This window comes from Spodoptera frugiperda, chromosome 3 (assembly GCF_023101765.2).
Source record: "Spodoptera frugiperda isolate SF20-4 chromosome 3, AGI-APGP_CSIRO_Sfru_2.0, whole genome shotgun sequence".
Taxonomy (NCBI): Eukaryota; Metazoa; Arthropoda; class Insecta; order Lepidoptera; family Noctuidae; genus Spodoptera; species Spodoptera frugiperda.
The window spans coordinates 690,104-717,866 of record NC_064214.1 but is presented as its reverse complement, the minus strand read 5'-3'; the positions used below and the strand labels follow the sequence as shown (position 1 = coordinate 717,866).

The 27,763-nt window shown below is 32.6% G+C and overlaps 1 protein-coding gene across 1 annotated transcript in view; it reads left to right on the top strand.

Moving 5' to 3' along the window:
• LOC118274017 (gonadotropin-releasing hormone receptor) overlaps window positions 1–27,763 on the top strand; it is a 116,618-nt gene that overhangs the window by 13,329 nt on the left and 75,526 nt on the right. The window contains exon 2 of the mRNA XM_050707815.1: window positions 26,516–26,594. The gene's annotated coding sequence lies outside the window, so the exon portion shown is untranslated. The remainder of the gene's footprint in view (window positions 1–26,515; window positions 26,595–27,763) is intronic.

Genomic DNA, 27,763 nt, shown 5'->3' with positions numbered 1-27,763 from the left:
GTTTATAGCAAAATATTAAACAGGGTCTTGTGATATTCACCCTAGCTTCATCAGCGTTCTCAAATAACTTGCTGACTCGATTACCCTTTTAATTAATTGTTTCACTATCGCGACGGCCATATTGAGTTTGATAGTGTGCTAATATTACTTTTTAATAGCCATGTTATTTTAAAATGTATAAAGTTCATTTTTTCCATGAACTTGGTCACCAACTGACTTTTGACTCTTTGGACTTAGAAAGAATATTTTTTATGTAATAAATAGTCATATGGTTCTAAATAACTTTTGTATTAGATCTATTTTTTTAAACGTATTCCACTGAATACTAATTATTTTGATATACCTATATTAATGATATACCTATTTCAAAGGTCAAAGTAACCAAACATTATCTTGTTAATCTATAATTTATAAAAGAAATTACCTGTACATAATTAATTCTAGAAACGGCCTAAGTTTATAATTTATTATTAACATTTTCTTACCACTATTTTAATTTAATATTGACTTCTTAGTAACCTAAAAAAAGCTATATTTATGTTATATATCTTCGGTATATAGATAGGAAGGTATTAGCTTCTCTTTATAGTTTTGCCATAACTTGTTTGTTGGGCAAATGGGCTGGAGACCGCAAGCAATATCAATTGGTTTTTAAATCTATGGAAAGACCATAAAAAGCGAGATCATAATTTCATTAAAAATATACTGTGTTCTGGGTTTTTGCTCCATACATTTTTGGTCATTATCCTTTACAATTCGTTACATAACTGAAATTAAAAATCTAAACATGGAAAAGCCTGCTCCGCTATACCTTATATACTAGGTACCTACACATGTGTGCATGTTTATAAAAATGCTAAAATATCAAACCAGATTCCTATCAATACCTGTTACGTCTATTTCATTGAACTCTGATGGAAAAAGGGCGAATCTCCTATTTACGAGTATATTCATGAATACATGACGCTTGTTAGCTTTTTGGTAAGCCTTTGACGAACTTTTGTTAACAAAGTATGAGTTTGTATACAATGTATATTATTTTAGATACATTTTAGATAAAATTCAATATTTTGACCTTAACGGATGGGAAAATTGAATTGTAATTATAATAGTTATGTTTTGTTTAAGCATGTTTTGAATTTATTAAAATTTTCATCCGTCGCTGGCTATTTAAAGTTGGTTAACGATATTGAACACAGGTAAAGCAGTAACAGACTTTCATTTGTATTCGATTTCATAACAATAAGGTTTCATTTTGGTTGCGTTATAGTTTTTGTTTCTTATTTCTTCAAAATCTTACATAAATAATTTTAAATATTTTCATTCTTGTTTTCAAAGTCCGAGTGAATAGGTTGCTTATGGACAGACGTGCTTCATCGTAGGCCACATCATCACTTACCAGCAGGCGAGATAGCAGTCAAACCTTTGACCCAACAAACGTAAAAAAGACCCTGTGCAAACGAAGTACCCCTTTAAAAAAGTAAACTAATAATAATGCTCGATTCTACGATAATATTTTCGTATTTATCAAATTAAAACAACTTTCAGAGCTTCAAACTTACTCAAATATTATTGCATCTATTTTTAACCCTAAAACCAATAAACAAACAGGGTGGTGTTATTTTGATTTTAACCAACTCAATTGTTATTAATATTGCCCGAGATAGTTTGGCTTCGTCAATAATAAATTGAATTGTGTGAAGTCTTAGAAACTGTCTATCACGACCCTTTTCACAACAATCACGAAAATTTACGAAATAAAGGTGAGATTCAAGTACGCAGTCAGAATAAAGCTGTATTATTAGTTTTGTTTATTTTATCGTGTTTAATAGGCCTGAAGTTATTGTCAGAATATACACTAGGTAACCACATTTAATTAACTGCAACGTGTTCGTGTAGCGGGTTCGATTCCCGCGCCGAGAAATTCTTTCTCTCTAGTCTCATCTCAAATAAGCTCTCATCCACAAATTGTTGTTTCGGGTGATGGCTTTCATGTGCATCTGAACTTGTATGTTTGAGCAACGTTTTTTTTTTAAAAAAAAAATAAGATTTGAAAATTGTATTATCCATCATCATCATCATCATCAAGCCTATAGCAGTCCACTGCTGGAATAGGCCTCCCCAATTGTTCGCCATTTGCTCTATCACTAGCGACATCTATTTATCCATTATAATTATGTAATGTATTGAAGAGAATTTGAATAAGCCTAATAAATACAATCAAAGATTTATTCCAATCACCTCTCACTGATAAATAGCTTTTGTATTCATATCGTTTAGTATGTATGACTTCTTTTAAATTTCACCCGAAGAAATCTTTAAATCTTTTTGTTCAAACAAAATCACTCGAAAAAATAAATGCAATTAAGTTTTATTTCATTTCAATCGCCGTTTAGCGGCTGATGGCTTTTGTGTTTGATTTGACAGTCAAATGTTTGAAATCTTCGCAATCATTCGTTTGAATAGTTATTTCGGAAACTTTTTTGTTTTACGTTAGAAGATGATTGTAAAATTTATTTCAATAGAAGTGGAATGAACTTTACATTCACTTTTTTATACATTGTTACTCAAATAAAGGAATTCGGAATGTTTTAGATTCTTGAATTAAACTGAATATACAACTCAAGATCTGATACTCATTACTGACTCAGTAATAAATAGGCGCGTACACTGCGCCATATGTGTCGTAGATTTGATTCCCGTGTCGGGCAAATAAGTGAAAGCCCGGAGTCAGCAATGTTTTACCTCCGTGTCTCGAAAAGCACGTATAGCCATTGGTATTGGTATAGGCGCAGGCGCCTGACGTCTCCAATTGTCCTATTGTGCGGTTCTTAGGGTGAGGGAACAGAGTGCACCTGTGTTTGCGCACACACTCGTGCACAAGCAGTCACCGTGATCAAAATCGATCAGGGAGACTTTTATTTAATACACAGACGTCACACATATGCACAATTGTACATATTATTACAAATATTCGAACAACACACTCGTAAACAAAACACTCATACAGTAAATAACAGAGCTTCCACGCGTTAATAAACATAGAAAAATGAACCCTATAATAATAGAAAGAGGCCTTACCATGACATTCACCTTCATGAATTTATTTATTATTGACTTGTTTAGAACAAGAGTCATACACGTGTCGATAGAGGGCATTTTTGCAAAGCCCAATGGGAGCAATGAATAATGTTGCAGTCAACACTAGGGAAAAAACTTTTGTACACCGTGTAGTTCAAAATGCAATTAGTTTGTGATAGATTGCGTTTTTAATACTCATACCTATGCCGGTTATAGATCTGTCGATATGTGGATTTGGATTTTGTTGAACATTTTTCAATAACGTATCTTATTTATAACATCACTTCACAGCTGTTTTTGCCAGTTAAACATTCTTAACACATTGAACGCCATGGGGGGCAAAAGTGACCGGCACTAGCGGAGGATTTACCTTCAACGATTTTTTGTTGGCAGTCAAAGTCTTAAAGAATACAAGACAAATACCAATCACAGTTCCAGACAACAAGTTATTGCTAAAAATTTCAAAGAATTTCGTAAATGAATTAAAACTATTTAAACAACTCAGCTAAATTGAACGAAATAATTCGCACTAAAAACTTATAAAACCTATTATAATAAAACTCTTTCGTATAATAACGACATTGTAAGTGCTTTTAATAAAGTAATTTGTGTAAGAAATACCACTTACTGAAAGGTGCCTTATATTACATTACGGTACTTACATTAAATAAAAGTAACTTGTCGACGTATTGAAACAGCGTAGTGGAATAAATGTAAAGACCTTTATAGCAAATGGGGCTACTTTTACGCGTCATGTTACGACGTCATATGTACACCATAAATGGCTCAATTCATCGTAATCGAGACCGGAAAATATCGGTGGAAATTTTGGGCACGGCCTAGTTACACCTAATTCGTATCAATCTAATATCTTTTTACACAGGTAGAATATAAAAGGCATTGCTAAAATATTGAAACGGACCAATATTTACCTATATTATTATGATTTTCGGCTTACTATACACGACTGTTGCGTCATATATCGTAGAATGCTGCGCATGAATATAAGCCTCTGAGATGGCTTGAAACTCGTCGAATCGAGTTACAGGATCGCATCAACAGACTATTAGTGGCCACTGCTGACCAAAGCCTCTTCTCATATGGAGGCGGGTCGAGTATTAATCGCTACGCTGCGAGTTGGCGAGTTATAGTATAAGCATAGTCAGTCAATATGCGCTTTTTCTAAATTATAAGGTTTTTCATACTCTTCACAAAAGGTAGACAAGTTTTAAATTGCGGTGTATTACATTTATCGGGTATCACTGCTGATTGTTGTCCCTTAAAGGTTTTCCTGCAATTTTAAATTATTGGCGAAAATAATAGATAAAAAAATTAAAGATAATTAAACAAATTTTTATCGTATCTTAACTACGTAAAGCCTTAAATTGTTTGTTCCGAAAAACAAATATTTGTAAACATTAATTGATATCTCCAGACATTATCGCATTTAGAACAAAGTGAACGATTACTTCAGCTTTCTTTTTACGAGGTTATAAAGTCAGATTACAAGTCAAAGTGTTGATGTACGTAGTTTTATTTTGTAGTACCTAAAAGTATATTAACCAGTCATCTAAATGACAAACTTGTGTGATGTTTATATGACTGCCTGCTTTTTCGAAAATTCTAGGAGAACTGAATTTTTCCTATATAATTATGACAATTACCTATATAGAACTTATAGCACAAATACGAGTAATTATCGAAAACTAAGTAATAGGTCTGACGTTTTTCTACTGTTCTTGATGTTGATGAGAAAATAATCTCATTGTATATGCAAGTAACGATACTTCATTAATGTCGTAAAGATTGGATTTTCAGTTAATTGCCTAGTTTTTGCCCTGAAGCTAATCAGTATTCCTCATCACATTTTAAACTATGATTGAGTTTTAGCCAGTAAGAGCCTGACACTCCATTTCGCCTCGTCCAAAACGAGAAAAAACATTGGATCTATTCCCCATTAAAAAAATGCAACTATGATTGAGAAAAATATATAACACAATATTTTTATTTTTAAGAAACGTTTACATTTAAAACGACCGTATTGGAGACTCAGTTGCCATTCAAGAAAAAAACAATACATTTAAAACGCATTTCAAATAAATCTTTACGCTTTACTTGAAGTATATTGCACGATATTATTTATAAAATACCAATTGTAATCGTTTGTATGAGCCGTCATTAATAAAACCTACGCACGTCAGCTATGACGAGCGATCTGTTCTATTGTTCTAAAAGGCTAAGCCTCATGAATCAAACAGTCCATTATCATAGGCTACGTAACTTTCTAACACTATCTATAGAATTTATTTGTATCACATTCACGTTGAATATTTGATTACATTACTGTCAAATTCTGATATTCTTTTGTTTGAAGAGGATTATACAAATGTGAGCCTTATTGATGTGTCCCTTCGTAATATCTTATCACTTATGTAAGGACCTTCTTACGTTTTTGTTTTTTCGATTGAGAGTTCTAGATGTTGACTGATAAAAATATTGTTATTTTTTTTTATGGAATAAGCTGGTAAACTAGCTGAAGGATCACCTGATGGTAAGCAATCGCCACCGCCCATGGACACATGAAATACTAGAGGCGTTACAAGTGCGTTGCCGGCCTTTTGGGGGTTAGAAATTTAAGGATTGTTGGGAAATCGGGGATTGGGAAAGGGCTAATTGAGCCTGCCGTACTACTGGTACAGGACTTAGCTACCTGAATATTATTTTACCACATTTATAAGTTAAATAAAGAAAGTTAAGTTAACTTAAACAAAAGTGGTGAAAAATGCTCATTTTTTCTCCTAACGTCTATAATGGCTTAGAAGACGATACGAGAAGGTAATGGTGATGAAGCATAATTTTGATATCAGAAATAAAATAAAATGTGAGAAAATACTTACTTGAATGAAACCAATTACTCCAGCTGGTAGTAATTACAGTAGGTTCTGAGCCAAACGATAAAAAATCTAGCCTTTCATAGAATTAATTCTCTTCTGTCAGTCCGTAGTTATTTTCAGTCGACTAATTCCGAAACTGTTTGACGTAAAATCTTTGCACATAAACAGAGCGTGGTTGCCATTCCTTGAATTTCGTCTCAACGTCAAAGCATTTATTTCAACTAAACCATGTAGTCCTTTAAACTTAAGGTAGGATTTGCTGAATCAAGTGACCGATTGTCAGAAACCTATGCTTGAATGCCCGTAAGCTCTTTATACGATTATTTGCTTGAAAAGTTTTAACTGTAGTAAATATTTTACAAAATCTCGATAGTTTTAACACAATGCAATGGTCTTAAAAATTAAACATCCATCGTAAAATATTATTCGATTTTCGGTAACCTAACTAGAAATATAAATTCATTTCATGTCATTTGTATTATTTTTAGTAATTTCTATGGGTACCTAGTGCTTCTAACCCTAGCTATAGAAGATAATCTGAAAAAATTACAAATGACCTCATTAATGACGAGTCTCATTTTTTATATCATTAAACGTTTATAGAAGTGTCAAAAAACAATAAAACCTCAAATGATCCGTTTTACCCCTTTATCAATCATAAATCATGTTTTATCTATTTCTTTCGATTTTCTTTCAATGTAAGATAACATAATAACTTGATCATCAATCAAAATATTTTTGCTCTCATTCTAACATAAAAACAGCCAAAAAGCACTGCAGAAAATTTTACTAACGGCATTGATTTCTCATACATTATGTGTCACACAAATCCTTTAAGAAGTGATCCTTACTCCGTCGGAATACTTGATTATACTAAATTGTACGTCCATGCTGACGTGGAGGTAAGCTCCCCAAATCCTTTATCTGGAACCCTAAAGTCATTCTTAAAATTTATGAAAACGTATGTTTTAGATTGCATGTAGTAAATTTTTCGCCGGCTTTGCTCCAAACAGACTGATAGACACATAGACAAAAATTGTAAATACTAATATTTTGGTGCATATATCGTATATTTATATGTAGTCAGCAATTTAATATTACAAACAGACACTCCATTTTTATTTATAAATGTAGATCTTTATAGAATATCTTTAATCAAGGGGGTGATAATTATTATTACTCACGTATTTCCTGCTGTTTTGTATAAGTCTGTGTACCTAGTATCAAATTTCTGGAGACCATTTCGGAATAATTCCAGGAATGGTCAAAACTCAAAACTGTTTGGGACTAAAACATACGTCTATTGTACCAACAAAGCAGTTGATGACCTCACGTTAAAGCTATTTGTACCCCACAAAATAACAACAACCTGAATTTTAAATTGGAGCATACAATTTTGAAAAAGAATGAAATGTTGGAAACGAAATGTGACGTCATTTTGTCCGTTTGTGTGTGATGTATACGTAACGCATATCCTTCGACATGACCGTCAGATATATTTTCTTTCCTATTTTGTGCCTGTGACGTCACTTAATTTTAAAAGAATATCTTTCTGATGTTTGTATAATGCTTTTTATTATGACAGAGATAGCTTCACAATAGTTCATTTAGGATATTTATCAAATTTCGTCAAAAAATGCAAGTAAAAACATAGAGTACTATTGAAATAAACAATAGATTTGATTGTGCATTTAAGATAAAATCAAATCAAGATTGTACAAAAGAAATAAAACTGTAATTGCACAAACTTCAGAAATTTCACATATAATGCACTAAAAGTTCGTAAAAAATAATGGTACTGCTATTACTTTTATTTGCAGTAGTGTTGTAAAAGCGTTCGCTTGTTCAAGATTTTGTAAAGAATTGTTTTAAGTACAAGATAAAAGCCTTAATTAAGTCAGGATTAAATGCATTGTATTCTTTGTTGTTTAAGAGCTGTTTTCAGTTGACATTTAGTGAAAGAAAAAAAAATAAGGACGGTTTACACAATAGGTTTGAAATGGTATTTTATTTTTAGGAGAATCTAAGAATTATTTAGAAAGAGGTTACGATGAAAAATGTCAAGCATGTTGAGTTTAATGGCCGAAATGTTTAACTGCTTTTTCGACAAGTTTGTTGTAGATGGAAACTGACATTGTGTTTATGTGAATAGTCTTGAACACAGAACAGACAAAAAGAAGGTATGAAGGCCTTCTATTACGTTTCAATTTGGTACGACTAAGCTAACATAACGTATTGTATACTTTTGCAATTCAAGCCAGAAAATTAAAAAAATAATTCTCATCTGTATCATATCACAAACTGTACATATCTGTATCATAAACGTTAAACTACTAATACATCAGGTATCTCAAACATTTAATTTAAAAAAATAGAACCGAGACTTTTAAGGACTGATTTCATTATCAAGCCTAAAGAAAATCCTAAATAAAATATACCAAGACAATTGTTATTCAATCGACCCAAGATTTTCCATTTTCATTATTTTCTAAATATAGGCATTGCTTGCGGCTTTCAATGAATTGGAATTTACTTTAAAGATAAGTAAAACTGTAGGTACTTATTTAGCCAGCGGCTCTACGCAATCAATTTAACTCATCATCCCTTTAAGTATACTTTACGCTTAAATAAGCCTCTAATCTGTATTTAATATCAAATTATTAGACTGAAAAATATTTTAGTTTTCGTTGAAGTAAGAGAGATTTAAGGAATCTTTATTTTCTTTAATATTACCGGAGCTCTGATTATATAGGTTTTCTACTATTGGTTTAAGACATTAGAAAAATATTTTATTGACCAGTAGACCTTTTATGCGACTAGTGGCACACCTTCAAAATCTTATTTTTAACTACAACAGCGTGTAGATAAAGATTGTATACTATTCAGGTAAATTGTAAGTAGGAACTGCGTACTCGTTACAAAATTAAAACTGTGTTTGTTATTTTTACATACATTATTAAAACAAACTTTCGAAGTAATGGTAACAGTGATGTATGGATTATATTGTGTGGTTTATTTCAGCAATCTATCATGTATTGTAGTAAGATGTTTATTATAACATGTGAATAACAATACAAGCTTTGTAAAAGAATTTTAAATGGTTGGAGTAACATACTGGAGTTGATACTTGTATTAAAATGACTTGTTTATAAAGTAATTGCAGCGTCCGAGGATTTACAATTTTTATAAATTTTTCACTTCACTAGGATTATCTTTTGTGTCGTGGCTGCGTTTACAAACATACAATTTTATATACACATGACACCCAGACCCAAAACAACAATTTGTGGATCACACCAATAATTGCTCCGTGCAGGAATCGAACTCGCTACGGCAGCCAGTTAGCCAGCCACCGCGCCAACCGTGTAGTCGACTGTAAATAAAACTGTCTGTCTATCTGTCAGTTTGTAAATAAAATTAATAAAGCCAATGTAAATTAATATACAGTCTAATTAAACATGATCAAACCAAAAAACCTACTCATATTTCAACAAAATAGAACAAGTTTCATATTACCAAAGTTTGGCTAACCGTTAGTCAATATAAACGATCTCCTTTTGTTTTAATAAGCCGATGCCATTAAAATATTCATTTTAAACAAGTGAAACAAAATTGATCACTTTTGTAATAGTATTGGGTATTTTGTTACCTTAAAAAATATTTTTAGTTAGATATTTTTATAGCACCTGATACGTACATGCTTACAAAGAAATTAGAATTGTAAATAGACCAGTCTCTAACTTCAATGTAATTGTATAAATTACAGTTGTGATTATTAATAAGTAAAACTGTTAACTAAAATATCACTTTTTAGACACATTAATTAATTATTGGAGAAAAGCTCTATTCGTTTCGAGTCACAGAGGGTCTCTTCATCATAAGCAGCGTGCGCAGACGCGGCGACGTCGCGCAGTCTACTGGATTTAGTTAATTTAGTATGTCTTACGATAGTTTTTGTTTAAAAAAGGTAAAACTGATTAAAAAAAACATGTTTCAGTACGCAATAAATTCAGAAAACAAACACCTTACTAGCGGTATAGTTACATTTCAGGTTGTAATTTAGTAAAATACGTAACTTACTTTCATCCTTATTTACGACCAAACATTAAAAAAATCAGGAAACTAATGTGTGTACAGTTATTAAAGGTAATGAGTATCATCAGTAAATGTTGACCGATCTTCAAAAACCCTTTCTACTTGATTAATCACTGACGTCAGTTTTATTAATGTCTACTACACGATGACTTCACCGACGTCAGCCTAAATATTTACATAATTTTTATGTTGCTTCATGAAACAAAGTGATGTGGTTATGTAAAAGTAACAATACATCACACCACATAGGTATGTGGTGTGATGTATTGTTACTTTTACATAACCACACTAAGGTTAGTACTAAGGTTAGTAGGTGGGTAATACATACATAAGTAAATACCGATTTTAAAAAGCTGTCCAGTTAGTCCGGTATGTTTTTGTCGCCATTATCTCATTGATTGGTGAATTGGTTTTGTTTTTAAAAAAGTGTTTGTTATACTTAGTAGCACATTTTAGTATCCACCTGTATTAACTGACTTCAAAAAAGAAGTTCACAGTTCGTTTACACGAATAGAAAATTATTAACTTATTAATATTATTCCATACATGTATCTAATAGGGAATGCGTTTAGAGTCACATATAAAGATAATAATTCTTAAATTCATAGTATTTTTTATACTTTTTAAGACTTGGTAGTTTTCACTAACTCGATCAACCTCGATATACAATAAAAGAATATCTAAGAAATATTCAGCTTTAAACTCAAAGTCAGACGCAATACACAATTTCAATTTCTTTAAATTCAATAACAGCGGAAAGTTTGAGTTGTGTTGACACTTCGTAAAAAATTTCAAGATATTGCAAAATATATTTTTTACAGATATTATGGTTAGGAAAGAAAATTGCTTAGTCCTCTTTTTTGTAAGACAAACTATCTGATTAATAATACAATGACGTAATTTTTGTACCTGTACATCCTTAGTTTAACCTTCCGTTGGTGTCTTTTTTTTTTTCATTAATTTCATTTGCGAAAATCAGTAGCAGTCCAAAATGTAACCTAGGGCTAGTGTAATAAGTTTAATAACTAATTATCACACACAATTTGTAATCAATGAAATTATCACTACATGAACAAAACCTGAGATATTGTCTTTTATTCATAATATTTTATTTTCACAACATGTTCCTCGCTACGTTACAGTCGTTATCGATCTTGGAATAGGCACGTAAGAGTTTTGTATAAGTGGTGATGATCCGTCTTATTACGACACGTAACTTTATTCAAAAACATTCTAGCCTCGTGGGTGGTAACTAAGACAGATGTTCTGTATAATAATACTAGCTCAGTTTTATATAACCTCAGCTATCATGTACGAGTAGATAGATACTATGTAGATGTTTAAGCATTCTTCGTGAATCGTTCAGTATTTTAAAAATCGAGTTATGTCAAGAACTCGAATATGAATATAAAATTCGTTACGTTTATCTCGTTTAAACAGACGAGACCGGACTAAAGAAATTCGTTTGGATTGAGAATAAAATGTCGTAGTTACCAAGTGCTAATGAATCTGTCATGCAAATATTTAAGCCATAATTATCATATTTTCACGAAGACCCGTAGCGTTTTCTCTCAAAACAATTACCTTTATAAATCCGATTCCTTCAAATTAGGGTGTAAAGTACTTCAATTTGTTAGTACATTTCTGTTGATATTCGGAAAATTCCTTTGTTTTTGGACCTACAAATAAAGGGTAGGGATTATGGTCTTTTGTGTATAGCTTTAGCGAGACATAATACATAAAATTTAATCTATTGTGTGACCAACGATAAATTATTTGAATTTACATTTTAAGTTTGATATAGGTGTTTATTTACTTATCACACTAATATCATTGTATGATAGTTTGTTTGTTTGGATGTTTGTCCGTCAATCACGCTGAAACTACTGAATGGATTTTGATTGACATTGGTATAGAGACGGGGTATAAGCTGACTTAGGTAAAAGGATATTTTTTATATCAAGGGAACACGGGCGAAGCAATAATAATTTATGATTATAGGTATATAATCTTAAATTGTTTGTTTCTGTTGTTCATTCATTATTATCTGTATTTCCAATACTCATTACTTACTGATTTGAAAACCTAAAGCGATAATTTCAAGTATAAAATTTACACAAAATTCATTATTTATCGACTCAAAGTTTATTTAATCTTAAGACATTAATGTTTCATCATAAGTTACTCTCAGTTATTACCATGTGAGTCTACTTAGGTAAAAGTTAAATAAGATCTTAGGTAACTTTAGTATTACCTACAAGTTTCTTGTTACTGTCTAAGTACATTTTAAGTTAGACTTAAGTCTTTAGCTTTACACTTGAGTTGTTGTTCCGCTTCGAATAAATTGTTTATTTATTTGTAAGATCATCTACTGATAAGTTTACAAAGGGATAAAATTGTTTGTTGGGTTGAATGTTATTAATTTTGGAAGCAACTATGCAGCTAATTTTAGACTGACTGTTTCTGCGAATGTTCCTGTTGATTACTTATAGCAAACCTATTTTAGTTATAGATACTCTAACATCATACTATCATGCATAAGGGGGTTTACATAATACCCATGAACGACTTGAAGTTCGTGTTGTGGCGCGAAACTTCTCCACCCTCAAGGTCCTTGGTTTTGGACCGGACATACTCCACGACCTTCCACCGTCGTTGTGATGTAGACGGGACACGTACAGCTGCGTCGTTGGTAAGGACGCAGCAGGATGTTGGGTCCATTAGTGCGGTACCGCACTGATTCCTACAAGGTGGCTTCTTTTTTCTCCTTTCTACCTTTATGAAGTCCTTGTAGCACGTCCTTCTTCGGACTAGTCGGTGGCTGTGGTTTGCCATTTGTTGACCCCCTTTCGCTTTCGTCCGCTTTGTTTGCGTCAAGGTGTTGTTGCTACTGCTGCGTAGGCGCGTTTTGGGGTCGAGTTCCTACACGAGAGCCGCAGGTGTTGAAAATGCATCGTCAGCGACATCGGCGACTGACGCACTCGATTCGCCGACTCGAAACTGATGACGGACGCATTTTGCGCCCCGCGAATATTCACATTCTTGTTAATTGACCCATAAGAAGTAGCATTGTGCAACAACGCCACTTCAGCACGCGGTCATTGATCGTATGTGACGCTTCCATCTTGGACTTCATATCTTCCAGGCTTGCCTTTATTATTCTTTCAGCAGCCCGGTGACATCGACGTGATAAACGTGACGGGAGGCAGCTTATGTAAGTCCCTCGCCACGAATTCAGGCACGTCATCAGGATCAGTCTTCAGCAGGGAGATGATGTCCTGCAGGCTCTTGTCGCCACCGTCCCTTCGGCGGGATGGCATCTGCTCTAGTTGTCCGAGCAACTGGAAGAGCATCAGCTTAACTGGAAACCTCCTTCTTTGTAGGCTGATCTGCAGATCTGCACGATGCTGACCTTCCATGTGTCGATGGCATGGATAATAAATGCCAAAACTTCGTTGAATGATTTTAGAACTCATCGTGACTAAGACGGGCAGCGGCTTTGCCGCGCAAAACGCGAATATAATATTCGTACAGTAGCGAAAACGCGACCGTTCTCGAGCGCGCATCGCACTGGTCAGAACAAATTTGTTGTTGATTATTTACAGCAAGTCTGTTTTAATTATATCTATAATTCAGATTTAATTAAACTCTAACGTCATAATATCAAGAATAAGAAGGCTCACATAATACTCATTAAGAAACACGCCTTTGTGTTTCTTTAATTAAATATGTACCTATGTTGATAATTTCTGCTAAAGATGTGAGTGAAAAGTACTCATACCTATCCCTCTTTTTTAAGGTGGTTATTTAGTTGAGTGGATAAGATGTACACAACTTACATTCGTCTTTATAATATTAGTTAAAATAAAAAATATTATTGCAGCGATTCGATGGCAAAAATATATTGCGCCGGCCATGTATGAGATATCACATGTCAAGTCAATTACTGCCCACCGCAAGGAAGCTCGAAGGAAATTGAAGAAACACGTCTTTGTGTATTCGACATTAATATTTCCTGCATTGTGATATTTTTGTATCGAATCCAATACCCTGATGTTGTTTCTGAGCTATTTTAGTGCGAGATAAAGTAACATATTAAGAGAATTACACAAAACGTATTAAAATACTACCTAGCGGCTTCTCTGCGTTTCCGTGGGAAATTTATGCATTCCAGATCACAATCTATCTCTGTTCCGAATTTCATGACCCTTTTGCCGTTTTGACATTTTTTTTTTTTATTTACATATCGCCGTGACCACTCTGATGTAATTAATGTATTCTGTAACAAACTTACAATCTATAAACTTTCGCATTTATAATATTAGTAAGATAGTAAGATTGAATAATGTATGATGAATCATCTCTATGTTATCTGAAAAAAAGGACCATTGAATTTTTATAATACTATTTTAATTTACATTTCTCTTCTAAATTCATGTATTCAAACAATCGACCACTATGAAGTAATTGGAATTTTATTACTGATCCACTGATGTTTATGGATGATCTTACAACGCTGGAAGCTATCATACTAAAACTCAATTCCTAGAATAATTCATTATGAACTTTATGTAAACAACAGAAAGTTCAGTCCAGTTCAAACAAGTTATGAAGTTCAGACTCGTATGTATGCAAATTGACCAATTATTGGCGTTACGACTTTGTATAACAATTTCAAAGTTCCTTATGACGTTGTGATGAGTATGTTAGTTCGATTTGCATATCTCAAACGACCGCACAAAACATTGAATTCAATCGATTGTATTGAAATGTAGCAGTAAATGTTGAAATTATCAACATTCACTAATGCTACATTTCTTCTTGAAATTTTGCAAACATAATAATATGACGTAGGTTCATAAATATAGTTAGGTAAGAGTATGGAAAATATCGTAGGCTATTTTTCATGGGAAAATATTCATGAATAAACTAGATATAAAAGCTAGTTCTGTATATACGAGTACCTATATTTTTTTATATAAGTAAAACTTACAAGTTTTTACTTACTTACATATTCTAGATTTATCTGGACGCTTAGGTACACCTAGGCGTCTTTTTATGTGAAATTTGCATAGACATAAAAAATATTTCATTTCTATGACTGTCTGTGGAGTTTTATGACAACTGTCTGATCAAAACATGATAAATATATAATCTATATGCGGGAGCAAAAAAACGGGGCCACTAGTGATGTTTTAATTTCTTTATCAATATTTTCTGTTGTAAGTATTTCATTAATCAGTAAAGTATACCATATGAAACACAATTAAAGTACCTTTAAATTAAGGGTAGTTTGTTGAAAAATAAACCATTTTTATTTACGTTATAAACTGATCTTTAAAACTTGCGTCGTTTACTTGTTTGTGATAAAACATGGGGGCTTCGTTTTTTTTCTCCTGAATGTATAAGAAAATTTTAGAAGTAGGTAGTGCCAAGTAATCAAACACTACTTTTGCAATGTTTACTATAGTATCACAATAAATTAAAAACTCCAAAAAATCAAGAAATGTTATACACTATTTATGTGTAATAGTATAATATACATGTATAGATATATCTTATGTAAATACTCGTATGTATAAAAACATCTACCCAATATTTTTTCACAAAACCAATGAATCTCCGTTGTTTATAATTTATTTTGTCAAAGAGCTACTTTTTATCATACGATTAACATAGTCAAAATTGGATGAAACACCCAAGGGCTTCCTTTTAATTAGATAGCTTATCATATTACTCGTTACAATTTCGATGTACTATATTTTATCATAGCGATAGCATATCAGATTGGATCAATATGTTATTGATAGAATTATTTACTAGTTGCTAAACACGAGCAAGTGTAGCTCGCCGCCCAACCAGGAGTAGACCGTTGCGGTCGGCGTTGCGGTCCGCGGGGGCGATTGGCGCCTCAAAGGGCTATCAGACTATCACAGATGGGGCCCAGTAGGGCTAATTTATTGCTTTTTACTAGAAACGTGTTTTAGAAATAAATTAAATACACACTTTTATAGGTGTAATAGTAATACGAAAGTACAATAGTATAATATGCGTAGTCTAAAATTATTTTTTGGATTAAAATTAGGTAACGCCATTGACACCGGTTTATCTTCCAGTAAAAGGGATAACAAGAGAGTAATAAACTAATTTGTGACTAAGGACAAAAGCAAAAAGTTGAACATCAAAAAGTTCAAAAGTAGATGACGTCACGAAAATAAATGTTCAACATTGGTTTCAGCGAATTTGAAACATCCCGGAAAATATTACTTGATTCAGCAATACGGCATTTAATGACCATCAGAAGGAGTTTATTAGTATTCAAGCATTATTTATTACGTTTGTCGCGAAAATTAATCGCGAAAGCCGAATGATTTGTTTATACTTCCCTGTTGTTATTAACTTCGAAGAAACAAACAGAAAATTGGCTGTATGCCAAGTGTTTCGATTGTTATACGGCGTGTTTGAAGTTTGGGAACAGATGTTGAACAAGAGTGCAATTGATAAATATCAACAATACAATAGGGCTTGTTGTGACGTCCAAGATGACGCTTTTCTACCAAGACCTTTGTGTTACAAGTATTTAGTCCATTTTCAACAACCTCTCTTACATTTTAAGGAACCACTCCACTAAGAAAAGTAACACTCTACATGATATTTTGATTTATAGTACTATTCACAACGAACCAATCTTTTCTTTTTTGCTTAATATCACAAAATTTTGTATTACAACTGTCTTCATTGAAGTTTTCATAAAAAGTCACGTGGTATAATTCGTATAAATTCGTAGATTTACGAATTAGGCTTTGAAACAAAACAAACTTTAACATTTAAGTCTATTTGGCGAATTCGATAATACAAAATACGATTAGTTTGGTTTCGATACCTCAAAATATTTAGTCAGCTGTCTATCTAGTTTTTACGAGTTATTTGGGTCTCGTTTTACAATAGAACTGGGTCAAATATCCAAAACGGTTTCACAATTTTAGGAATATTCATTTTACATCACAAATAACTGGAACTATAAATTAAATCTACTTTACAAGTGGAGGATAAATACTTTATGCAGACTTTGACCTCTATAACTTAATTACAAGGCCTTACCTATTTTCTAAGGTAGTTTAATTGACAAACTTTTGGTTATTTGACAAGGCGTTGGCACCGACAATTATTATTGACGGTCCTGTGATCGGTAGACTGACTAATAAACTTAGTTTTCGAGTTTTGTGGCAACAAGCTACAAGTGATACTAAATGTGTTATTGGTCATATACTTGGAGTAGTAAGAGTAAACATTATATCAAAGTAAATCTTTCTTTTGGTTATATATTAAAAAAAAATCTTCATGATGAAAAAACAATTTGTGGATCACACAAAGAGATGTTCGGTGCGGGAATCGAATCCGCTACATGCTGCACGATAGTCAGTTGTCCAGCCATCGCGCTAACTGTGCAGTCTCAATCTGTATAGTTTAAGTTCGGTGCTGTCTCCCCTTCTAACCCAAATGCAATTTTATATATTTTACTAAAGGCAATGAAGTATGAAGCTTTGTAAGTCAAAATTATCGTAGTATTTCAAGTGAAAAATGCTAATGTAACATACTTTCATAGGACACGATGCAGTTGAAATAGGTTTGAGTAATTTTAAAATACCTGCACCCGCATATCTGTTAGCACGAATAGTTTTGTACAGAAAGTATTATCCAGAACGCAGTTTGCATTTAAATTGCAAGATTTTGTTGAAAGATAATGTAAAAATAGAAAACTGTGAAGAATATTAATATTGGACTTACCAATAATTAAAATTTATGCAACTAGGCTGCTCAATTACGGGGGGTAATTGAACCCGTTCCCAATCTTCCCAATCCCCGAGTCCCCAACAACTCTTAAATTCCTAACCCCCAAAAGGCCGCAACGCACTTGTAATGGCTCTGGTGTTTTGAGTGTCCATGGGCGGCGGCGATTACTTACCATCAGGTGATCCGCCTGATCGTTTACCGGCTTATACCATAAAAAAATTGTTTAGTTCTCCTTTAAATACCTACAACTAAATATATGCTTATAAGATATTTTTTCTTAATACAATTTGACATGATATACATTAATATCATTCGATATTTTTTTTTTTTTTTCACATATTGTTTTTAAAATTGCGAGTTTGAGGACGTGCGAGAGTTTGCCTAGTCATTTCACTTTTAGTTAATTATATTCTGACAGTGTGAGCATTTGTGTGGCCTACCCAAATGTTCTTTTGTTAGTATTGTTCGTCGGATCATTCAGCAATTTAGCCGTCAGCTGAGCTAATTGTAAACTGACACATGCGTGCTGCCATCTGAACAGGTCCGCTCAAACTGCTGTGGTTCTTTCCTCAAAAGACCACTACAGAATAAACTTGCACGGTTCTCCGACATCTCTAATTGATTTTGTCTGGACTTTAAAAGAGTTTGTTTCGGCATTTCTTCTCAGAGTAGTCCGATAGGAAATGCCGGCCTCATCTAGTTATTTAAGAGATAGACGTGTAAAAGTTTAATAATCTATTTAAATAATAATAACTATAACTTTATTTAACTGATAATAGCTCCTTTTATTAACGTGTAAAAGTACTAAACTAACTAAGATTGATGTGTAAAAGTGTTATTTTGTAACCTACTTGCAGAATTTATCTATATCATTTATCATTATTTAATCCAAAACTGTTTTCATTTTAACGTTAATAACGCCAAAGAAAACCTAATATTGTTTTCACAAAATAAAAAAGCGAATTACGTGCTTAATAATGCTTATCCACTAATTATCCCACGCTGACATTTATGTTGATCATTAGTAGGTCCCTAACATCGCATGGATCGTTAACCAGTAGGGGAAATATACGCAAGTAATACGTTGAAATGTAAAATAGGGATGTTGATAATAGGTATGAAAATTAAAGATCTATATTTAGTTCATCAGTTATACAGGGTTAAGCGGAACGCTCCCGAAAAACGCCACAAATTGTTTATGTTTTTATAATTTTAATCGTTTTTGTGTTTGTATTATTCATGCTATATTAAAATTCAGCATTAGATTACAACTATTATTACTTAAAATAAACATTGAATTCTTTATTTTTTTTAAATAATACACGTTTTTTACCATCACCTGTTTGCGACGTTTGGGAGCGTTCCGCTTACACCCTGTATAATGTAATGAATAGGTAAATATGAGATAGATATTTTTTATGCTGTCAAATACGAAAAAAAAAAATGATAAAACGAATAAAAGTTTAGGACACTTACCTAGCTACGACACTCTTAAGTTTATACGCACTTAAAGATTGACACAAAGCATTTTTTAAACGTTGCCCCACTCTAGCGTTTTCTCTTCTATCGCGGGTGCGTTTACAAACATACAATTTAGCATACACATGACACCCAGACCAAAACTACAATTTGTGAATCACACAACGGGTTTGCTCCGTGCGGGCTTCCAACCCGCTACACGTTGCATGGCAGCCGGTTACCCTGTCACCGCTCCCACTGGTCACAATTTAAATAAAAAAATATACATGATAAATGCTTTAAAATGTAATCTACCAGGCGGACTTTAAATAAATGTTTAGTTGACATCCCTATTTAACAGTCTTGTATACACTGTGCAGTTTAAAAACCTCCATTCATCTTATCAAACGTCAACTGGTACAACATAGAACCACTAATGACCTCTACAGTGAACAGCTCTAGAGGAAATTATCATAATTAAAGCTGGAAGAAAGATTAGTAGACTCATTTTGAGATTGTTGGTGGACAAGAGGGATTTACAACGAACCATTTTGAATTGTATTTTAATAGCTTTTGTAGAAGCATATTTTTAGACCACAATGGATATAACAAAACATACATAAATGCAACCCTAGTTTTGCATTCTTTTTGTGGTGAAAGAAAAGATGTATTTTTTTAAAGAGTAACGATGGAGTTTTTTCTCGTTTTTCTCCAATCGAAGCTACAGTTTGGAACGAGTACCTAGCTTCACTTGACTGACAGACTGATGGACAATTCAGTTTGACGTTTCAAAAGTACCATCAATTCTAAATGAAATAGCTTTGACTTTAACTTTGAGAAGTGTTATTTTCAATGGATAATTTGAATTTATTTTAAAAAATTCACCCGTTTTATTTAAAATGGTTTTACACATCACAACTTATATTTTTTTTGCAACAGTAATAGATGATAATAATTTGTATGGTAGTTTGTCTATAACAAATAAATAACTTTTCATTATTCAGAAATATTATTCGAATAATGTCCTTTAAGGTTCCAATAGTTTTATGAATGCTAAAACTTTTTCAATATTGGTATAAAGATAAATAAATTATTTGCGACCATCCCAGAAAGTTGTGGTTTCAACAGTCCAGAAATGAAAGTAATTTATCAATGTCGTAAAATTCATTTTATTATATCAATAATTTAATGTCCCTAAAACTTTCGATTCATAGAAACATCAGAAGTTCTAACCACTGATATTTAAACTAGCGGACCCGACAGACGTTGTCCTGTCTACACGTCTTTAATTTGAAAATTTTAATCTTTTTTTAATAAGCTAAAACATTCTGGACCTTTTTGATGAAAATTGTTATTCAAATGTTATGACAATATCTAACGTCATTAATATTTGACACTGCGATAGTAGCGCCGTCTGTCGGATCTAATGTAAAACATTCCAAAATCAACAACTACTAATAAATTAAAAACTAATTAAAAAAATTTTGTCCAGCGAACAAAATTGTGAATCTAAACCATTCTCAGATCCTCTTGAACACACACAAAAAGTTTCATCAAAATCCGTCTAGTCGTTTAAGAGGAGTTCAGTGACATACACACGTACAGAAGAATTATATATATAAAGATGATAATATTTAAACTGTTAAAGTACTAGTCGGGTTTTTGGTATTTGGTTTTGGGTAAACGCTTAGTTCTGGAAAATTTCTATCTACTTTTTATTTTGACTTTATCAACTGCCAAGACAAGTAGTTAATAAACATCGAAAGTTTATTTCGTTGATGTTCAAGAAAAGTTTTGGAAAGTTAAAAGGCTACTAAACTTGTTACACAGTTTCTTTGGACGAATATTTCAAAGGTTTTATTAGTTTTACTTATCAAGGACGACAAAAAATAAAAAGTAAATATCTTTGATCAAAATGAAAATTTAAAAAAATGTTATTGTCAGACATGAAACGTTTTCTTTTAATCACGTTAAGATATTAAATAAAATAACACAATATTGTGCGAGTATAACTATATTTTTCACAAATATTTATTTTATGATATGAATACAAGCACAAAACCCTAATTGAAATAAAAGATAAAATATTTTTACCTTAACAACTCCTAACCCATTTGACTCAATCAGAGTACCACTCTGACAGAAATAAAATTGGTCGTAAAAATTTACTATCGATGAACATAGAACAAAACTCTTTTCAATACCCATTAATGGATCCATCCATCGTAAATTAATTAAGAGACGTCACCAATCAAGATTAACGGGGGCAAAAACTGAGCCAAAATCACTGGGGCCAAAAGACCGAACCATTGCTGCGAAAACGATTAAAATAAAAGAAAAACGAGGGTGATGACAGGACATCGTTCGCCCGCACCGGCTTTGGGAGCGTTCCCATTCATTCATAACCTAACCGCGCCGGGGTGCCCTAAATTTTAAGATATCTGTAGGATCCAACGAGTTTTTCAGAACAGTTTGACCAGACAGCTGCTTTTGACAGGATTTTTGCGTGCGATTATAATTTATTTAATAGGACACCCGTCTTATTAATGGTTTCATATTCTATTCAAAATGTTTTACAAGAAATGGAAATTAGGTTATCTTTTCAAGATTATATTATAGTTTGTATAAAACTTTTACATTGTAAAACAGCTTTATCCAAAAGGTTGATCGTAGTCATCTAATGTCCCACAGTTTTAGTGATGTGATGAAAATTACTGAACTAAGCGATTTTTGCTGATATTGGACATTGAGCTTGAGGTAAAAACTAAGAAGAATCCATGCTGATACAGCACGTTTACGATACTAGAATATTCTGCACTGAACGGCGACACATTTCACGGAAAGCACCACTTGGCCAAGTGGTGTTCGTAGCCGTAGGAATGATAAATAATCCGTAATGGTAGGTAGTCTTAAGATCATTTTGTTGCGTCTCCTAATTTGGTCCTTAAATAATAAAATATATTGGTATATTTTGTTCAGTTTTTAGAAACTTTAGATACTTATTAGTTTAGATAGTATCTAGTTTAGGTTCGTGAGCCAAGGTAATAAAATTAATGTACTGGACGGAGCATTATTTCCAATTGTTACACAGCTTGTCGATCCATTTGGTGATTCAGTGATGTCAACCTGTGATACTACGACATCGGTTTATAGCCAGCCCATACTTTTATATTGGCTGTAATGAAGAACCATCTTTGTCCTTTTACCATTTAAATTGCTATTTGATTACCTAATAACCATTAAAAGGAACTTTTTCATTTAAATGTACATGAAGAATGGTAAAGTTAATTTATAAGAGTAATAAAGTGCTGTAGCAGCTTTTACTTAATTTGGCAAATGTATGAGTCGATTGCCTGAATTGCTGTAATTAACTGCACTTATCAAAATATTGAATTTCAATTCCCATTTTATTATTATAGAGGACATTAATTACACCGAAAATTGTTTTGAACTTCATCCAAAATATTTTATGTCATATTTTTTTTATGTGACGTCGATGTTTATGGATGAGTAGAGAAATTATTGGATAAAGATGAGGAATGGATTTCCTTTTGATTTTTATTTTTGATTATAATATATACTATTATAATACGAATAATTCCATAGGGACATTCAAAAGAAGGACCACAAATATTTTGCATGCTCTGTACCTTATAAATTACACGCTACGCAGACTTGTGAAATAGGTACAAAGTGTGATGTGGGGCTATGTCCGAAACCAATCAAATACATTCCCTAGTTGATTGGATCAAACACAGTGTGATATTTAAGTATTCCATGACTAGGTTTCTAACATTTTATTTCTATCGAATACATTGGACAAAGGGCCTTTGTTCGAAAATTTAAGTTTTTTGGGTCAGTGGACACTGACTGAGATATTTCCAATTATGTTGTTATTAACATACAACACAACTTGTTGCCTGATATTCCCTACGGAGACAAAAGGACCCTATCTTGTCCTGAATGTATACATAATTGGTACATAAAATTGAAATTTATTTAGATTTTTTTTTTTGAGCACGCCGGTAATCGAGAAGACGTATCACCTGATGGTAAGCAATCGCCGCCGCCCATGGACACTTGAGACAACAGAGGCGTTACAAGTTCGTTGCCGGCCTTTTGGGGGTTAGGACTTTAAGGGTTGTTGGAGAATCGGGGTTCGGGAAGATTGGGACGGGGGAAATTGGGCCTCCGGTAACGCATGCGTTGTTTTACGTCGGTTTTCTGTGAGGTTGTGGTATCACTGTGGTCTAGCCGGCCCATTCGTGCCGAAGCATGGCTCTCCCACACTTATAATTCGATAAAGAACTTTTTTCACTTTGGTCAGACAACTAAGGCCTTTCCGTTAGGTGGACCGATGACATCACCTTGCGAGTAGCCATTTACAGCGACAGGTTGTTTGTTCTGTATTTAGGCCAAATGGGGTTACCTTTGTTCAGCAGTGGACGCCTTCTGACTAGTAATAGAGGTATCTAAGCTAAACTTACACCAATTTAATATTATTTCTTTTATTATATTACTGTAAACCATTTATAAAAGGAGAAAAATTAAGTAAAGAAAATCAAATCAATAAATTACAAGGGTCCTGAATAGGGGATAAAAAGTGAACCCGATAAAGAGTAAACACAATGGGCCCAAGTCCACCTACACGCTAGTACATAGTTTGTCACCGGCTTAGGACTGTCGTTGACAAAGCCTTTTGAGAAATACCCCATTGATAAACAATGACTTAGGTACTACTAAAGGAACCCACTATCGAAATATGTATTTATGTAATTATGAATTTCAACTGGAGAAACAAAAAGAAATATTTCATTAATTTCAATTTGGGAAACAAAACGAAGCATGTTAAGCAAAGAATTTGTGAAGTAAGATAAAGTGGCAATATGATCTTTATGAAAATGTCACAGAAATAAATATAATTTAAATACCAAGCAAGTAATAATATAAATACCAAGCAAGTTTGAACAAAAATTACTGTTATTTCTTTAGACCAAAATGATGACGAATTCGAATAAAAAAAATCGATACAACTGACCAACATTACATTATATACGAGATGGGTATACTAGCTACATTTCCTTACTAACAATACCAACAGTAATTTGGATTCATGTAAGAGAAGTTACAATTCATCTGATTGTTTAATCTTCGAGCGAAGTTGCCTAATTTGATTGCCTTTAATAGAAATTGGGCCCTAGTTAATTACGAAGTTAGATAACTACCACAATGAAACCTAATATTCTAATTGGTTGGTACAAGGTGCGTATAACCTGACTGGCCTTTTGGGGATCACTTTTAGATTTATCGGTTTAAAGGAAATTTATTAGCGTAGATTATATGGGTGATATATGGATAGTGTTTGTTGTATTGAATTTTATTGTTAAACTTATTATTGCCTTCGATTCTGCCCGTTGTGTTAAAAGGAAGATACTACGCAAAATGTATTTCTACTATTTTTGAACAATTAACATTGTCCGGACTACAAAAAATGAAATAAATATAATGTATCTACAGAATTACTTCATTTAACTAAAAACACGGTTTACTTGCGTAATTTAATGGAGAATTAATGTTCTATTAATTTCGAGTCACAGAGGGTCTCAAAACTATTTTACGTTGTTTCTGTGGCTCAAATCTAATAGAGCTTTTCTCTAAGTTACGTGAGTAAACCGCGATTTATAGATAATTTAGAATGTCTCATAGTTATTATATATAATTCTTCTGTAAGTGTGTATGTCACTGAACTTCTCTTAAACGACTGGACCGATTTTGATGAAATTTTTTGTGTGTGTTCAAAGGGATCTGAGAATGGTTTAGATACTACACACAACTAGTATCTAAACCATTCTCAGATCCCTTTATTTATTATACACAATTATACACAATTTTGTCCGCTGGACAATGTTTTTTTAATTAATCAGACGTGTAGACAGGACAACGTCTGTCGGGTCCGCTAGTAGTTATTATAAAAATAGAGTAACCTTAACGGTGAAGTTATTTCTGTAATTTGTGAAGTATGATTTACATGATGAAATTATGGATAAGTTCGAGGTCGCGTCTTTAATAGTAAAGAAAAAAGAAACACTTTGAATTGATATCTAGAACAAAAAAGAACTATATTAGTTTAAAATAAAACCTATTAGTACGAACTTAATTACAGATAAGCCCCAATTTAAGTGAAGTATTTCTAAGACTTGTTTTTACTTTTTATCCTCCTATTGTGAGGATTTAAAAGTTTTTAATTATAATTTACTTGCTTTAGCAGAAAATTCTAAGAGGATTATTTGGTTTAAAACAAGTATTCACTCGTAATTATTTAGTAGTTATTCAGCTGATTTTAATGAACTTGAAAGCTTGAGTATTTTGCTTGAACTTATTAAACATTTTAATTGAATAAAAATCAAGGATCTTAAGTCTAAAGTGTACAATTATACGTTACAAGAATTTAATGTTACGCATGTAGATTGTAGATTTATCTTTTGGATTTTATTCATTCTAATAAAACTTTCAAACATTCCTTTTAGCATTTCATTTCTGAATTTTGTAGAAGAATACTATTAAAGTGTCCACTAAAGATGTCACGTCAGTACCAAGATGTCACAAATATATTTTTGAGGCAATGCATTTTATTCAGTAACAAATTAAGTCGTATTCTACAGTTTGACAACAGTTTTATAAATATGCCAAAAGTTAATTATGTAGAACACACTAAATAGTTGTAAATAGAGAAATTATTACATTAATTTATCATCGCTTGGAAATAAAGAACACGAGCACTGAATAAGCACTCATAAAAATGCTGTAAATGTCATGGGCACGAAGCCAGATGATCTGTCAAAATTTAATAGCTATAGTTTCCTAGAAACATCTATTCGAATATCGTGAAAGCGACTCCGTATATAACAATTTCATTTATGTTTTATGTAAGTGTTGGTTTATATTTGTCACTTTATTATGTTATGTAATGATGACGAAACAAAGGCGACGTTTTCAGATTATTATATTATATTTGCATTAGTGTAAACATTCGTTGGTGAACCTAATAAATAAATAAATAAATGTCTCGAAATTTTTTTACCTAAGACATAGTAACTTCGTAATAATATAGATATCGTCACCCACATTGGTTTTTATTCTAGAAAACACTGCATAACGCTTTTCCTATAATTTTCTTTTATATTTATTTTCAGGTATTAAGAAGACTTTTTGACTGAAGTGAAAGTGAATTTGATTGCATTGCCATGGTGGAAAACCGTGTACCGCAATAACGTAAGTACATACTTACATAGAATTAATTATTACCTAGCTAGTTATCCCACAAATTATATATACATTAAAAGTATAGGAATTAGTATTTATACCTCGTAATAAGAACAAATATTTACTTCATCTAAAAGATTCTCATATAATAAATGATCTAACCACATAAATCTAGAAATCTACAAAGTTCAGATAAAACCACTAATCATTAATTTCCAGACACGTTTCAGCGTCTACCTCCAAAACCAATTTATCATGTCTCACGTTGATAAATTAAATCGTTCATAAGTTAGGCATCGATCAATCAGTAAGCTATTTAATTGATGAATATGATTTTCCATAGGAATCATATAAATAAAGGAATTCAGCTTCAAATGAGTGAATTAAATTATTATCATCAAAGGAAGATATTTTTTATGTGCTTGTCATTACATGAATTTCGATTTATTTAAGTCGAAATACAACTTCACTTCGTCTGTAGATAAAGATTCTATCGTTTAACCATACTTATTAAAATAAATGACTTCCTCGTTGGTGGTGTGGTCGGGCAAGGGGTCTCAGGTTCGATTCCCGGGTCAGGCAAAATATTTCTGTTTTTTTTTTCGGTTTAACGTAAATTTCTCAGTAGTAGCACGAATTCTAAAATTGTGCCCAGTATGTGGCAATAGGCTCATCCCCAATATCACATGTGATTTATAACACAAATGTTGAAAAGTGAGTGTATAACGGCATTACGTACCGTAATGTGTACCTCTGCCCCTACCCTAGAATTAATGCTAAAAAAATATTTTCTCAAAAACTGAGATAATAATAGGAATTCAATATAGATAAGTTGAAGTATTTTTATGACACCTTTCAAAAGAATTTTACTAAAACCCTTAAGCTATGAGCGGACACAGCTTAACTTCCTCATTTGGAACGAAAAAACCATAAAACCATTTCGCGTTGCTTTTTGTCCATTTTAGGCCTAATGTTCCTTCGGAGCGGATTTCCGGATTTAAAGGGGCGAAATTCAAATCTAGGATTACAGCTGCGGACACGTTTTTCGTTCTTAAATAATTGAACGTCATAAAACATTTTCGTTCGGTCGTTGGTTTATTTTATTTATTTTTTTACAATGTCATGCCTTTTATCCCCGAAAGGGTAGACAGAGGCATATTACAGCAACGTAATCAGCA